Below are 16,260 nucleotides of genomic sequence, written 5' to 3'. Positions count from 1 at the left end.
CCAGGCTGGTCTCGAACTCCTGACCTCAAGTGATCCACCCGCCTTGCCCTTCCAAAGTGTTGGGATTACTGGTGTGAGCCACTGTGCCCGACCTGATAGGGTATTGATAAGTGGTATTAATAAGTGAGTTGAGCTCAATGAAGAGAGTGATGATAAGGAATGGATCATTTAAATAAGAGTAGCTCATTGGTCTCTTTAATTAAAAAGAATGTGACCAGGTGTGAAGCTCACACCTGTAATCCTAGCACTTTAGGAGGCTGAGGCAGGAGAATCACTTGAGCCCAGGAGTTCGAGATCAGCCTGGGCAACATGGCAAAACCTCGCCTCTACTAAAACTATAAAAAGTTGGCCAGGTGTGGTGGCATGCACCTGTAGTAACAGCTACTTGGGAGACTGAGTTGAGAGGATTGCCTGAGCCCTAGAGGTGGAGGAGTTTGCAGTGAGCCGAGATTGTGCCACTGCACTCCAGCCTGAGCCACAGAGTGAGAACCTGTCTCAAAAAAAAAAAGAAAGAGAGAAAGAAAGGAGGGAGGGAGGGAAGGAAGGAAAGGAAGGAAGGAAGGAAGGAAGGGAGAAAAAAGTGCAAGGTCACAGTAAAAAGTTCAGAGAATGGAAAAGGACAGACAGCAACACTGGAAACCTTCCTTCCTGGGTCCCAATTGTTTATCGGATGCCTTCGAGCCCTCCCCCTGTTCATATACAAGAAGCCATTAACATAATGATTTGATATGCAGAGTTTACTACTCTCTGTCTTGTCCCGCAACCTACTCTGGGACTTAACATGCCAGTACATCTCCAAATCTAGTCTATTTTCTTCCCACAGAGGGAGAGACTTCTTTTATTAAAGATACTTCTGGCTGGGCATGGTGGTTCACATGTAATTCCAACACTTTGAGAGGCTGAGGCGGGAAGATTACTTGAGGCCAGGAGTTCCAGACCAGCCTGAGCAACATAGTGAGACTTCGTGTCTACAAAAAATTTAAAAATTAGCCATGCGTGGTGGCACACACCTGTAGTCTTAGCTACTCAGGAGGCCAAGGCGGGAGGATCACTTGAACCCACGTGTTAGAGGCTGCAATAAGCTATGATCACACCACTGCGTTCCAGCCTGGGCAGCAGAGCAAGACCCTATCTCTATTATTTTTTAAAGATACTTCTTTGTGGTTTTATTTTTTTGTATGTAGAAGTATTAGTTTTATTTTAAATAAGATTTAAAGTATCACATACCTTTAAACTGCATTTGTACAGCAGTTGTTTTGAAAGATTTGTACTTGACTTCTGCAACCCCTGTTTGCAGAAGGTGCTTGGTGTGTCTGAGAGATTGAGCCTTGCTGTTTAGAAGCTGCTGGTGGTGATGATAACCTCCTCTAGCTCATGAAGAACAACCTTCACAATCATTTTCCCATGTCAACTGCAGGGTGTAAATTCCCCAGTTGCGTTAGAAGAGAAACAGGACAGCTAAATGCTGTGTGATCCTGGGCCAGCCCCTGGAAGAAGGATGGGGAGATTGCTACAAAGGACACTTGGTTCTGTTAGCAGACTTTGTATATGGACGGTTGATTAGTCAGTAGGACTGTAGCAACATTTGTAGTTATGTAAGAGAATCTCAGCCTTAGGAAATACATATGGACAAGGGCATACTGGCTCCAGCTTACTTTCAAATGGTTCAGGGGGAAAAAATGTGTAAATACGAATATGAAAACATACAGATAGGGAAAGTATATGATAAAGCAAATGTAGCAAAATGCTAACAATTGAAGTAACTGGGTGAAGAGTATGTGGAACATTTTTATACTATTCTTTCTGTGAGCTTGGAATTATTTCAATTTTTTTAAATTTTGTGGATGCATAGTTGGTGTATCTATTTATGGGTTGCATGAGATATTTTGATACAAGCATCCAATGTGTAACAATCACATGCGGGTAAGTGGAGTATTTCAAACTTTAAAAAATACATTTTGTTAAATATTCATCTGAGGACTACTATATATACAATGAGCTTACTGTGCATGTTTTAATCATCTTTGTAGAAGAGAAAATAGCTTGCTTCATTACAATAATGCCTACCAATGCTTTAAATTGTGTATATTGTTTTCTAGTCAAATTCTAAGAATCCTAAGGCATTTTCTCATCTCCCTCTCCCTGACCTTCAAGTCTGATCAGCCCCCAAGGTCTTCCACGTCTCTCTGAATGTTTCTCTCTTCCACTCTTCTGAATGTCTGTTGCGCTTACCTCCCTGGCTGCACCTCGGGGTCTCTGCAGTGGGTTTCACTGCCCTCCTGCCCACTCTCCCCATCTCTCCAGTCCACTGGTTCACCTTCCTTCTGAAAGCACAGCCCTTGTCAGATCAAAGCTGCCCAGACCTGCCAGTGTGCCAGGGCCACCCCACACAGCAGTGCAGGTTTCCATCCGCACAGGGTCATCTGACCAGAGTAGCCATGGGGACTGAAATCCAGATGCCTCTGCTCCCCAAGCCCTGTGCTGAGCACAGGGACATATCAGCCCAGAGGACGGGAACCATTTGGGTGAGAAATCTGGCAGAAAACAAACGATCCCCTCAAAACAGGTTACTGAAGAGAGCTTGATGACGGCATTCAGCCTGGCATGGGGGAACGGGGGAAGGACCCTGACCTCCTCCCCTCACCCTGCCATTCCCCCTGCACCCACAGGAGCTGGGCCAGGGAACCCAGTGGAGGCTGTCTGCAGAGCCAGCCCCCTGGGCCGGAGAGGGTGGGTCTGCAGGCCGGCAGAATCCCCAGCGTCCAGGCTCTGCTTCACAGAAGGCAGTGGACTTGGGGCTGACAGACCTGCTGGTAGCTCATCACTCAGCAGATGAAGGGCTGACTTGCATTTCCTCTTTTAATATCAAAGCCTCCCACAGACCCTGCTTCCAGGCTTTCTCTCTTCTAGCTCCTCTGGCTGCCGGGCTCCCAACATGAGCTTAGCCTGCACCACCCACCCCAAAAGTCCCACTGTTCCAAGCAGGCCCCAAAGGCCTCCTCCAGCGTTTAGGCTCCTGCCCAAGCACAGCCTGAGCCACTGGACCCCTGGCCCTTGGCTTCTGTGTCTTAACTTCTTGTAGCATGCATTGGCCAGGCCAGGTCTGCTGTGGGCAGCAATGTCTCTGGCTGGGACACCAAGCTCCCTGAGGGGAGGGCTGTTATCTAGGATGGCCTGACCTCTGTGAGCAGAGCCCAGCATGGCACCTTCATGACCAGCTCGCTGCCGAGGCAGACATGCCCCAGCTTCCCCTATCTCAGCTCACTGCAACCTCCACTTCCCGGATTCAAGCAATTCTCCTGCCTCAGCCTACTGAGTAGCTGGGATTACAGGCGCCCACCACCACACCTAGCTAATTTTTTGTATTTTCACTGGAAATAGGGTTTCACCGTGTTGGCCAGGCTGGTCTCGAACTCCTGGCCTCAAGTGATCCACCTGCCTCGGCCTCCCAGGGTGCTGGGATTACAAGCATGAGCCACCACGCCCAGCCAAGCCTTTCCTCTTGAAGCAGTTATTCCCCAGGGAAAAGGAGGAGGCACTGCTTCCAGGCAGAATTGGAAAACTGTGTGGTATGAGTCCGTGCAGAGCGGGTGAGGATGAGGAGGATGTGCGGGTTGCAAGGCAGGATGGCAGTGACCTGGGGGACTCAACACCCACAGAACCTCAGTGCTGCGGAGGAGCCCACTGCTCTTTGCCGCCCGACGTCATAACATCTTACTGCCTTATTTCATGCGATCAGTGCATCACCGAAGTACACGAGCAGAAACACCATGATGGTGTCTGCTGCCCACTGAACGAGGGCAGGTGAGGGCCCAGAGAGTGCCCTGCGCAGCCTAGATCCCTGGGGGCACTTGGTGCTCAGATTCAGGGAAATTCTTACAGAGCAGAGCATCTGAGGCTGTTCTCATTATTCAACTTTTCATTTGGAAACAATCTCAAACTTAGAAAAAAGTTGCAAGAATAAGACTTCAAAGGTTTCCTAAATGCCCCTCACCCAGGTTCGCCTCTTGTTCACATTTCCCTGTGTGCCGTCTCATTTGCATACATTCTGTAGATGTGCAGGTGGAGGTGTAGACAGGTGAATCTTTCTCAATCTTCTGAGAGCTTGCTGTGGCCATCATGGCCGTTGACTCCCAAAGGACGTCCATGTGTGTTTCTAGGGGCAGGGTATTCCCTTAGGTGACCATGGTACGGTTCTCAAAATCACTCGATTGGATATTGAGACAATAAGTGTGTCTGACCCGTCATCATCTGCACAGCAGTTTCATCGGTCGGCCCCTCTATGTGTTCTCCAGCATTTTCCCCTCCAGGATTGGAGGTATTGCATCGCTCCTTAGCTCTTTATGACATTGGCATTTGTGAAGAATACACGTCCCTCTCCTTTTTTTTTTTTTTAATTTTAGGTTTGCCCGATGTTTCCTCCTGACTTAAATTCAGGAAATACCTTTCTGGCTAGAGCACTGCATACACTCTGTGGTGTCCTTCCCGGGGTCTCACCTGTGGAAACCTGTGATGCCCACACCTCCCGCACTGGGGGGGTCAATTTTGATGACCCAATTTGGTGTCCAGTTTCTCCACTGTGTGGTTACTCTTTTTTTTTTCATGTTGCCACTAATACGCACCCTATGGGGAGACACTTTAAGACCATACAGCCCTCCTGCTCCTCGTTAAAACCTCCCCCTGTGTTCAGCATCTGCTGCCAATTCCACCCAATCCATGCTTCCCCACGGTGGTTGAAAAGGATGTGTCCCCTGTCCCAGCCCTCCTTCCGCATTCACTAGCTGCCTTTGGCTAGAGTCCTCCCTTTTCTATTTATTTATTTATTTATTTATTTATTTATCTGTCTGTTGTGGGCAGGGACACCTGACAGGCCTGTAATTTTCAGTGGCTTAGAATTCGTTACAGTACTTAACTGTTTTGGTGCTCACATCATCCCAGATTTGGCCAAATGAGAGCCCCTTCAGTCCAGCTCTTGTGTGCTAGTGGTATACCCCCAGCATTTTGGGGCACTTCCTTACTTTCCGACATAACAATGTTCCAGGTTTAGCTCATAGCTACCCTGCCCTGCCCACTCCACGCCCCACACCCCCAGTTAGCTATTTCTCTAAGGATGACCAAGATCTGGGTACTGTCCCTGCTCGCTGCTACTGGAGAGTCTTAACTTCTTGGCATTTCAGCAGACAGAAGTAGGAAATACATGCATGTAGATACACAGGGACAAACATACACAGGCTCACAAATACACTTGCACACACCCATTTGTGGACAGAATCATGAGTGTGTCTATGTATATTTTAAAAATCATGAGCTCATACCAATTCTTGCAATTCCAGTCCATCCCCACAGGCCTCTTGCTTCTCTTCATTCCATATGTGTGTGTTGCCTCTTCCTTTCTGAAAATCCTGGCTCTCATTCACAACATAACACATTTCTTCATTTGCTCAACCATACAATACATCTAAATTTGTTTGGGATTCGTGTGCAATGAGGGAATCCCTTTTGAATGTCAGTCTCAACTTACCCATAGTTTAAATTCATCAAATGTTGCTATGTGATGACAAATAAAAGCAAACCATGCAATGCAAACATAGACAAAGATGAAGCTCTGTGCCCCTTCCTCTTTGTCAACAGCCCTGCAAGTTTTAGGATGAGCCACTCCAGCTTCTCTGAGAAAGGCTCATAGTTCCTACCTGGGATAAGAAAAGTTTATGTTATGTTTAATTGCATAGACAATTCGATATTCTATTACAAGGAATACTGTTGCTTTAAACTCTGTAACTAAACCAAATTCTAAAAGAAACCAGTTGCTAAGGCAACTGGGCAAAGAGATAATTAATTCACCAGTCATTATATGCAGATTAATCTGCCTAACTGAGTGGGAAAGGAGGTAGGCTTCTTTGATTTTTCCTTTTGGAATTAGTAGAAGAGAGAAGGGTGTAGTTTTTTAAAATCTGTAAGAGGCCTCAGAGTTCATCCGGGAAAGGGTGGAGGCTTTGGAATCCAACAGAACTCTACCCTTTCAGACCCCTGTGAAAGCTATGGACCAAATTGTGGGCAATATGGTGCATTCTATAATCATCAAATGAGATGCTGAAAATAAAGCACCTTTCAGTGTCTTTTAAAAATGAAGAGTGACTTACAAATATTAGCATAAATTTCTCTAAAAAAAATGAAATGATGTTTTTTATGCACTTGTAGAATTAACCACACAAACTCCTCTGTGCTCCCGCTGTAATCGTTACAGAATTCACAGAACTTGACTGCAGGTCCATCCCTCTCAACTAGACTATTAAATTAGTGAGATCAGGGACAATGTCTTATTTATCCTTATAATGTCAAGGCATGGAAGTGTGCTAGATGTATAGTAGGTGTTCAAAGAATGCTTTATGATGAATGAATGAATGAATGAATGAACATGCATTGCTTTAAAAGCACCTCAGAGCCTCCATCCGTCCCCCAGGCTCCATGTTGTCACCTGCTGGTGTAAAAGTATAATTGCAGTAAATGTGTCTAAGAACAAGGAATTGAAGTCACTCAGCTGTCATCAGGAGACTGTCTCCCACAATTGCTGTGCTGAAAATTCTACATGTGCATTTTGTTCTTTTTTATTTTGGTAAAATATATGCAATATAAAATGTACCATTTAAATCATTTTTAAGAGTACAGCGCAGTAGCATTAAGTACATTCGCATCATTGTGCAATCTTCACCACCATCCATCTCCAGAAATTTTTCATCCTCCCAAACTGAATCTCTGTACCCGTTAAACACTAACTCCTCATTTCTCCTCTCTTCCCAGCCCCTGGATACCACCATTCTACTTTCTGTCTCTACCACATTTTGCTTACCCATTCGCCCATCACATGTGCATTTTTGTACAGTTCCTAGTATGCTTTGTTACCTGTGTGTTCCCAGCCAGCAGCTTACACTGTGCTCAGCTGAGTGTCACAGGCCCTCAGTGAGTGTTTGTTGACCGGACTATAGTTCGTTGTTCATGTGTCTGCTCAGCAGAAAAAGCTAGGAAATCCTCAAGGACGTCCGCATGCTGCCTCATGGAGAGGGATAAGATGGATATATATTAGTTCTATTCCTATTGAATGATCGTCATAATTACCACAGTCCACTTACTGGGAGCTTGATGCAGTGAATCAGTTCATCTAATCCTCACCACAGCCCCATGAGGGGAGTACTGTTACCCTCACCCATGCACTGAGAAGGACAGAGAATAACAAAGAAAAAGACCTCTGCTGGCATTCTTGTTCAGCAACCGCTATGCTGCACCCAGCGGAGGGGCTGCCTCTTAAGAAAAGTTTCCGTGCCAAGAACACGCATTCTGGGGCTCATATGCTCACCCGACCTCTGAGACTGAGTTTCATCGTCTGCCAACCTGCCTCCTGGGCGATACCAGTTCCCTTCCCTCTGCCTATCCTTCTGCAGTGCCTTCTCACCTTAAATGTGCGCCTTCCCTCCATGTGGTCCGACCCCACCACTCCTCAACACCGGCCTCGGATGCCGCTCCCATGATGAAGCTTTGCCCGATTCCAAGGACCCTCACACACCCCTCAGTGTCCCTCCCACGCCACCTAGCCCTCGCCTCATACCCATCCTGGCACACTGCCCTCTGAGGGAGTGGGCTGTGCTAGTCCTATTTGCTCAACTGCACAGAAACTTAAGAAATTGGTCTTAGAGTGTTCTTATCCTTTCTGGAATACATCTCTATGGGTGACAGCCTGTAGGTAGCAATATCCATGTGTTCAACTACTTGAATCCTCCTTTCCTTTTTGTGTGGACACGAAATTGGACTCTACGAACCATCTTCCCTTATGGTATATCCTCACTTGATTTGCTTAAAATATGAGAACAGTGTGAGGCAGACAGACAGACATTACTGAATTCCAACATTGGATCAGTGCTAGTTCTAGGATTCATATGGAATCAGGTGTTAGCCTAGGGGCCACATGAGATCAGGTGTTGGCGCTAGGATTTACACAGAATCAGGTGTTAACACTGCGATTAACATGTGGATGTCACCACACCTTTGATTTTCCACAGGAGCACTCACTAATACAAAAAAAAAAAAAAACCCACCACTGTTAGGCATTTACAATGCGGACCACATTGTTCCTCTGTCTTTTTGCTCCAAATCAAGGGACTTTGTGGAGTCCGACTCACTTTATACTAAAATATGTTTGTGAATATAATCATTTGAAGAGGAGAAAAGTCAGGGTATCTAGAACCATCTCTAAGTGCTAAAATTATTTTTTATCATAAAATATTCCCTCAGAAAGAAACTTTGTTCATATATGGTAGATTTGCTTGAAAAATTTTTACATTTTACTTCATCTGATGTTTGTTAATTGGTAAAGAGAGCACCATCTTTAAAGCTTTTTAGACTGGTTTTGAAACTTCACTTTGGTATTAAAACACATTGGCTAAACAACATGTGTTTGAATATCTGCTGTAGTCCAAAATGCTGCTAGGCTATATGAGGTTAAACAGCAGATTGAAACAGATGGGGTTGCTGATTTTCACTGTTCAAATGCAAATTATTGGGCACTTTATTTGATTTCTGGTTTGTAAAATGTGTTTTAAATGCAACTTTGAGGTGTGTGGTTTCTCTTAAAATACACCAGTGGTCCCCACACCTACCCTTGCCTCACAGCCTGACCTAGTTTGGTGGTCTTCGGGGATATTTTTGAATTGTAAGACCTTGACAGTTCATTCTATTTGCAGGTTCCTCTTGTTAGGCTTTGTGGGATACGCTTTTGTTTGGTTTTGTTTTGACATATTCAATGGCCTTTCCACCTTCTAACACAGTAATTAAACTCCTATCTGTGCCACTGAGTCCAGTGCTTTAGTGGGAATATTTCAGTCCTGGATTTTTGGACAAGGGGTGAAGTCAGAGACATGTAACCTACTTTTCCTACTGATTCAGTGTTATTTTGGTTTTTAAAGCTGTGAGTTAAAGAAGAATGTGTTATTCTCCTTTACAGATGACACTTCTAAAAGCTCCTTAATATTACTTTGGTTATAGGGGTAAGAAAAATAGAAGATAAATTATTTCAATACATTCTAAAATATTTGATCACAGATTATTATGTACAGAAAAGGAAAATGGAAAAATGTTTCCCTGCTTTTCTCTAAAAATCATTAAAATTTTTATCATGATGTTTTTTAAGTGTATTATAATTAGGTCACAGAATGATCTCTGCTGCTAAAAATGAATGATCATCTACTCAGGTTATTTCCACCAAGATACTAAGAAAAAAAAGAGAGATAAAACAACAGCAAGTTGTTTAAAATGTCCCGAAGGGACCCCCAGCTGAGGGCTGTGTGCACACTGGTCACTCAGTGGCCACAACTCCAGCACCACCCAGTTGTTTGCAACTCTCGGGCTATAGCTTTCGGCTTCTTGGAGCATTGTTAGTGCATAGAATTTAGTGACCATTCACCTTTCGTAAACTGTTTTGTTCCTCAGAGACAGAGTCTAGCTCTGTCACCCAGGCTGGAGTGCACTGATGCAAACATGACTCACTGCAGCCTCGACCTCCTGGGCTCCAGCAATCCTCCTGCCTCAGCCTTCCAAGTAGCTGGGACTACAGGTGCATCCCACCATGCCCGGTTAACTTTTGTAATTTTTGTAGAATTGGGGTTTCGCCATGTTGCCCAGGCTGGTTTCAAACTCCAGAGCTCAGGCAATCTGCCCCTCCTTGGTCTCCCAAAGTGCTGGGACTACAGGTGTGAGCCACTGTGATGGGCGCTAAAACTGTTGATGTACCTGTTCCAGAAGTCTTAGTGCAGTTTTCATCTTTAATAACCTTTAAAGTATAAAGACTACAGAAGACCAGTTATTACATTTTCTATCTATTGTTTTTTTATTAAAATTTAATGTATCCACCGTCTTGTGCTATACATACATCTAGTCAGTTTTCAAACTTGATCAGCATCTCCTGGATCTTGGCCTGTCGTGAACTGAAACAGCTGCCTTGAATTTTTTTATCCTTTCATCCAGTTGTTAATTAAATTTCTGCGGGGGTGGGAGGCTCCTTATAATGGGAAACAAATTTCCTTCTTACTGCTATTGGGGACTTGAGCTCAGCTAACCAGAGAACAGGTGACTTTTTTTTCAACATTTGCCATCTTCAATCCGAAGGACTGAAAGAGACCAAGTTTTTAAATTATTATTCAAAATTTACAAAACTAAGTATAAAAGAAATTTAAATAATTAAACTTTCAAATGCACTAAGACTTCTGAGATGCCTTCTGCAGCCCTGGCCCTGGCTGTCCCCTCCAACCTGACCCGCTGGTGCCTAGTCTCTTCCATCACATTTGATTTATTTGAATAAATCAGAGCCCATGGCTTCACAGGACCGTATATGGCATTTGGGCCCTCTTTGGCAGCAACGACTGCCTTTCTGTTCACACGCATTTCGTTTTGAGAATGCCAATGGACACACCAACTGCTTCTTTGGATTTCACCAGTTGGCAGTGGTTGATCAGCTATTTGGAATGCAGCCGATTTGAGTGAAGAAATATCCATATTTGTAGCCCTGTTACAATAGTGAAAGCTACAACCACAAAAAAAGATGCAACACCATTTTGAATTTGAACACCAGACCAACGTGAATAGTGAGATAATCGTCATCTTTACGACAAAAGAGGGATTGAGCAAACAGTTTGTATGTTGGATGATGTATTTGCAATTACTTTGCTAGATACTGCCAGTAAGAAAGTGTTCTTGGGCAGAGATACCTAGGGAGTTGGGTTTTGTTTAAAGCCGTAACAGAAGATGGATTTTGGTTGTGTCTTCAGAAGCTGAAGTTCTTGTTCCATTGGAGCACTCCACGACTCCCCTTTTAAAAGTGGAGCCTTTTGTTCTGGGACACTATGAAGTTTTGGATTTAAAGGCAAATGGCAAAGTTGCATCTGTGGAAATGGTTAAATATCATCACTGTAGGCACAACCTCTGCATGCCCTCTGTAACAATGTGGAGAAGCTCTTCTCAGGTTTAGAGACAGAAACTTTGAAGAGCAAGCTTTGGTTCCTTTTTAACAATGATATTAAGAAGAATTTAATGCCAGGTGCAGTGGCTCACACCTGTAATCCCAGCACTTTGGGAGGCCAAGGTGGAAGGATCGCTTGAGTCCAGGAGTTTAAGACCAGCTTGGGCAACATAGCAAGACCCCGTCTCTACAGAAAATTTAAAAATTACCCAGGAGTGGTGGCACATGCCTGTAGTCCCAGCTACTTGGGAGGCCAAGGGGAGAGGATCCCTCCAGCCCAGGAGGTTGAGGCTACAGTGAGCTGTGATTGTGCCACTGCACTCAAGCCTGGCAGCAGAGTGAGACCCTGTCTCTAAAAAGAAGAAAGAAGAAGAAGGAGAGGGAGAAAAAGGAGAAGGACAATTTTGACGACAGACAGAAGGATAGGCTCCATTTTATTAGGGGCTTGGACTCTGGCTTGGTTGCTGCCACCCAGGTGAAGCAGCTGAAAGAGACGCAGTGCAAAATACACTCCCCAGACATTTGTGACTGGCATGGAAGGCAGCCCTGATTTATTGGTTGCTGGACGAGTGGCAGATCGTATTGGAAGTGAACATCATGAAACCCTCTTGAACTCTGAGGAAGGCACTCAGGCTCTGGATGAAGTCATATTTTCCTTGGAAACTTAGGACATTACAACAGTTTGCACTTCAGTAGGTAAGTATTTAATTTCCGAGTAGATTTGGAAGAACACAGATAGCATGGTGATCTTCTCTGGACAGAGATCAGATGAACTTATGCAGGGTTATGTATATTTTCATGAGGCCGAGGAGAGAGAGGCCTCTGAAGGAGCTCTATTTGTTTGGTGTTCTCAGCGCAGATCAAACTGCCCACGCTGCCCACAGCCTTGAACTGAGAGTCTGGTTTCTGCATCATCGATTTTCTTCCTGTTACATGTCTCTGCCACCAGAAATGAGAACTCCAAAGATGAGGTAGAGAAATAGCTCCTAAAAGAGACATTTGAGGACTCCAGTCTGAGACCCTGAAGAGATTCTCTGGGGAACAAAAGAAGCCTTCAGGGATGGAATAAGAATGCCTGGTTTAAGGTGTTACAGGAATATGTTGAACATCAGGTTGAAGACGCAATGACAGCAAATGTGGGCCAGAAATTTCCCTTCAATATCCTAAAGCCAAAGAAGTCTATTCATCCCCTTGAGGCTTGAATGCCACTACCCAGGCAGGGTGCAGTGGCTGAGCCAGTACCTCATGCCCACATGGATCGATGCCCGCTCACTGACCCACTGCAAGTCAGCTACCTAAGCCTAGGTGCTCTCTGAGCCAAAGAGCAACAGCAAGTGTTCTTGTTGTGAAGGATAGGGGTACTGGGGATGGATGGGGGGCAAGGAAAATCACCCAGGCCTACTGGGGTGTGAAAAAAATAAAAGTCTTAAATTAAAAAAAAAAAAAAAGAAAGAAAAAGACTTCTGAGACATCCTATATGTCTTAAACTTCAACAAGAGTGAGGAAACAACTGTTTTACTTTTGTGCCTTTCAAATTCTCCATGAGGTGACCAGGACCTTCTCTTCCTGGCTCTGGCGCAGTCAGCCTGGACCCTCTGCCCGTGGCTCCCAGGGCAGCCCTGGGTCCCCGCAGGTGGGTGTGTTGCCGGGGAGCGCAATGCTGCTGCTGCAGTTGCCTAGCAACAGACGCTCACACTGGCAGCGGGCGCCACTCTGCTCTTGGTACCCTCCCCACCAGCCCTGCTCCCACTGCTCCAGGTGGCCAGCTGGTACACCTGATGCTGATCCAATGGTTCTAAACACAAATGAGAATCGGTTTCCCAGACCAAACTAGAAAAAGGTCAGGTGACTGGGTTAAAAAATTTTTTAAGGTGTGTTGAATTCCTACCTGAAAATAGGCTAAGATTGGCTTTGCATTTTTCATGAGAAATGTCTCGTCACTGTATAAGGAAAGTGCTTTTATGTTTTAGAGTGTTGGCAATGTGTTGTGGCACACAATGCAGGTAATAGTGCGAATGTTGCAGCCAGGCTGCAAGGGTCTGTGTCCCAGATACTCTTCTTACTCAGACTCTCAGTCTCTGTAAAATGATGATGACAATAGTTCCCACCTTTTAGGGCAAATACCAAGTAAATTGTTCCATGGAAAGGATTTAACCCAGTGCCAGCAATCACTCCATAACTAGAAGCAGTTTTATAGCACACACATTATCATTATATTATTAATATATTAACTTCCTGGGTATATTTTGGTACGTTTTTCATCACATCTGTTTACCTAATCCTTCTTAAATTTCAAATATAGAATTTATCTTTAACACTGATTGCTAAATCTGAACAAGTGGAAATCTTTTGCTATATTTTTAGGGAAACTAAATATCAGACTTCCTTAAAAATGTGACTTCTAGGTTCTAACGTAATTCTCCCTTTGTAAGTTTTCAAGGGATTTATTTTGTCCCCTGCTGTCCAACATTTTATAGAAATCTTGACATTAAAAAAAAGTTGGCAAATCCTTATAAAAATCCCACTACTCTATGCTTTTTTCAAAAAAAAGCACAGATACATACATTTTCTGGCCAGGCGCAGTAGCTCAGGTCTATAATCCCAGCTCTTTGGGAGGCCGAGGCGGTTGGATCACTTGAGGTCAGGAGTTCGAGACCAGTCTGGCCAACATGGTGAAACCCCGTCTCTACTAAAAATACAAAAAATTAGCTGGGTGTGATGGCAGGTGCCTATAATCCCAGCTACTCGGGAGGCTGAGGCATGAGAAGCCCTTGAAGCTGGGAGGCAGAGGTTGCAGTGAGCTGAGATCATGCCATGGCACTCCAGCCTGGGCAACAGAGCCAGACTCCGTCTCAAAAAAAAAAAAAAATCTTACCTTCTGACTGCCCCACTAGTCATAGCGCATGCTGGGTTGATATTGCCACATGTGAATATATGTGTTTACACACTCATAAGATGTGAGCTGTGGAAACTGTGCTAAACAGTCTCCTTCCACAAAACTTCAACTTTTGGCCTAGCTCAGAATGGAGTCTGACACTGTATGTTTGCTTCTGCCTGTCTAGAAAAGTAATTCATTGCATTTTTAAAATGTATTTTTATTTTCAGTAAGAATATTTATTGAAAAGTACTATATTGAACAAATATTTTTACGTGTGGTCATGAAATTCCTTTGATGAGAATTCACACTTTGAGCTGGAGTTATCTTTCGCTTTCATGACGTCATTCATTCCCTTGACAAATATTCCCAGCGCATCTCCTCTGGGTCAGGCACTGAACCAGGTACCGGTGCCGCAGGTACAAGGATAGGCTCAGCCTCGGCCCTCAAGGAGTCCACAGTCTAGTGGAGTTTTGAGGACACAGTTAAACCATAACAATGCAAGGTGATGGGTGAGACCAGCGGAGAATCTGGTGCTCCCTTAGGGCTTGAGAAGGTGTGGCCTAACCCCCAATGTGAGGGAGGCAGTGAGGCCCAGCTTGAGGCTGGAAGGATAACTAGGGGGGTTGACCCAGAAAAGAGAGTCCCCAGGTATTCCCAAGACACAAGCAGCACATGCACCCGACCAGCCTGTTCAGGAACTGAGAGTGTTAGGAGGGATGGGGTAAGCCCTAAGAAGGGGAGAGTTTATACCAACCCCACCAGAAGGACCAGGCCCAGGTCCTTAGATGATGGGGACAGTGATGTGGCTGGATTTGTATTATCGCAGTGGGAGCATTGTGCAAGGTGCACTGAAATGAGACAGCAGGCAGTGGAAACCGTCCGGAGGCCTCTGAAATCCAGCTCTCTGTTAGTAATCTAAGACCACAGCAGTGGGAGACGCCACGGAAAGAACAGGACAGATACTCAGGAAACGGACCCAACGGGATGCGGTAACTGTTGGAGTTTGTAAGAAAATGGAATCTGGCATAACTCCCACCGTTCTGGTTTGGAAAATTAGGGGCCCTTATTCCAGAGAAAGAACTGAGAAAGGAGCAGGTAGAAGGCGTGAGGGTGGCACGGGGCATGAGCTCAAGCCTTGGCAAGGTGAATTCCAGACACCTGCGGCACCGTGGGGGCGGTGTGTCTGGGGACGGTGGTGGTCAGCAGGATGGGCTGGGCTAGGGATCCGCGGTGGGCACGGTGAGAGCTGAGTGGGCAGAGTATGGAGGATGCAGTCAGCCCGTCAGGAACGTGTGTGGGCTGAGAGGCTGTGCTGTGGGGACGGCTCCTCGGACCCCTGGGTGGAGGAGCCCGGATGCACCGGCCAGAGGGACAGCCTGAAACCCAATGCAGTCTCTAGGAGGGATCAAAGCAGGAGCCACAGAGACGGAAAGAAAATAAAGACCAAAATTCATGGATGAGACTTGGCCCCTGGGGGGCCCTAGATGACCTTGATGAGAGTATTTTCCCTATGGGGTGAATGTGGAAGCCAGGCTGCCAGGGACTGAGGTGGGAGCAGCAGGAGGGGAATACAGGCGGAGTCAGACGACCTTTCTAACTCTTGGCTGCGGTGGGCAGGAGGAAAACTGGTGGAACTAACAAGGGGCGTGAGATGAAAGGTGTTGTGTAGTTCAGGTGGAACAGAGTTGAATGTGTTCGCTTGCTTGAGGGAAACCAGCCGGTAGCAGGAGAGGTTGAAGCAAGAGTGGAGAGGGGAAGGTGCGCTGGGTGAGGGGCGAAGGTCCACAGGGCAGCGGCGGGCCTGAGGGTAGGGGAAGCGCCGCCTGGGGAGCCGGGGCGGGCTGGGGTCTGTTCTCCTGAAGAAGGCCAGCTCCGCAGTGAAGAAGACCGTGTAGGTTTCTTGGAAGGTGGAGGCACTCGACGACAGAGCTGAGCAAAGGCAAGTTAGCGCAGCGCCAAGCCCGGGACGGTCAACTGGGAGCCGCCACACACAAGGAACAGTGACTTCTCCACGCCCACGGCTGGTGTCCACGACTTCGGCCCGGCCCCCTCTTCTGACCTCCTTCCCCCAAGTACAACACTGCAAACGCCAAGCTGCCGGCTCTGGCCCTATTGGAGGGGTCTCAGTAACGGAGGGCAGGTGCCAGTCTCGCGCCCTAGTTCGTTCCTCTGCTACAACGCCAAGTTCGAGGCCACAGTGCCTTCTGGAAGAGTTGTAGTGCTGCTTGGGAGCACTGCACAGGAGAAACGGGGGCTGGAGGTAAAGACAGGAGGCTCGGGAGGCGGCGACGTGGGCGAGCTGGAATAGTCTAGAAGCTGAGCAGAACAAAGGCGGTGTGACTGGTGAGCCTCGGAGGGATCCTCCTCCCTGCTAGAATAT

The 16,260-nt window shown here is 46.1% G+C and overlaps 1 protein-coding gene and 1 pseudogene across 1 annotated transcript in view; both read left to right on the top strand.

Annotated features, from left to right (window-relative positions):
- Positions 1–16,260, top strand: part of GNAL (G protein subunit alpha L) — a 195,374-nt gene that overhangs the window by 45,204 nt on the left and 133,910 nt on the right. The gene's annotated exons all lie outside the window — the stretch shown is intronic.
- LOC100977649 (asparagine synthetase [glutamine-hydrolyzing]-like) lies at positions 10,571–16,217 on the top strand (annotated as a pseudogene).

Source organism: Pan paniscus, chromosome 17, assembly GCF_029289425.2.
Source record: "Pan paniscus chromosome 17, NHGRI_mPanPan1-v2.0_pri, whole genome shotgun sequence".
Classification (NCBI taxonomy): Eukaryota; Metazoa; Chordata; class Mammalia; order Primates; family Hominidae; genus Pan; species Pan paniscus.
This window is presented reverse-complemented; position numbering and strand designations above follow the sequence as displayed.